We start from the raw sequence: 625 nt of genomic DNA on the forward strand, positions 1-625 counted from the left end.
AACGAGAGGTATTTTCCGTTCTTATACAACTGGAAATTCGAAGCGACTTGTATTAATAGAGTATAAAAAATTGATAACACTAGGAGGACAGTGATTTTTACTGGGGGGCACAAAAATATTGCAGTTCCCACAACAGTATATCATTATCAGAAATTCGAATCATAGACATTTTAAATTACTTTATATCACCTCGGTCCTATATATTAATTCATCATTCAAGTCTACAGAATATGAACCTAAATAAACTGCTTCCCCGTATCTCAACGTCTTTGTTCCCTTCTTTCTTTTATAAATGTTATAATATACACACACACAACCTATATGCACACACATACATCTCTGGATACACAAACGCAATTGTAAAGATATTGCACAGTTCGCAAGATATTGATATTTTTGTTTAGGACAAAGTTTATTTACAAAGTGTGTTTTTTTCAATATTCCAGGAATATCGTAATATTACGTTTTTTTTTAAAATGTTACTGTTATATCGACAATTACTTTTTTTTGATAACCAGATATTCAATAGAGGTCTTATTGTAACAGATACAATTTCAGTCATTTTTCTTGCTTTTATTTACAGCATGGTCCGCCCATACTTCCGCACACGGAAGTTTTGCGTCTA

This window comes from Penaeus monodon, chromosome 22 (genome assembly GCF_015228065.2).
Source record: "Penaeus monodon isolate SGIC_2016 chromosome 22, NSTDA_Pmon_1, whole genome shotgun sequence".
Lineage (NCBI taxonomy): Eukaryota > Metazoa > Arthropoda > Malacostraca > Decapoda > Penaeidae > Penaeus > Penaeus monodon.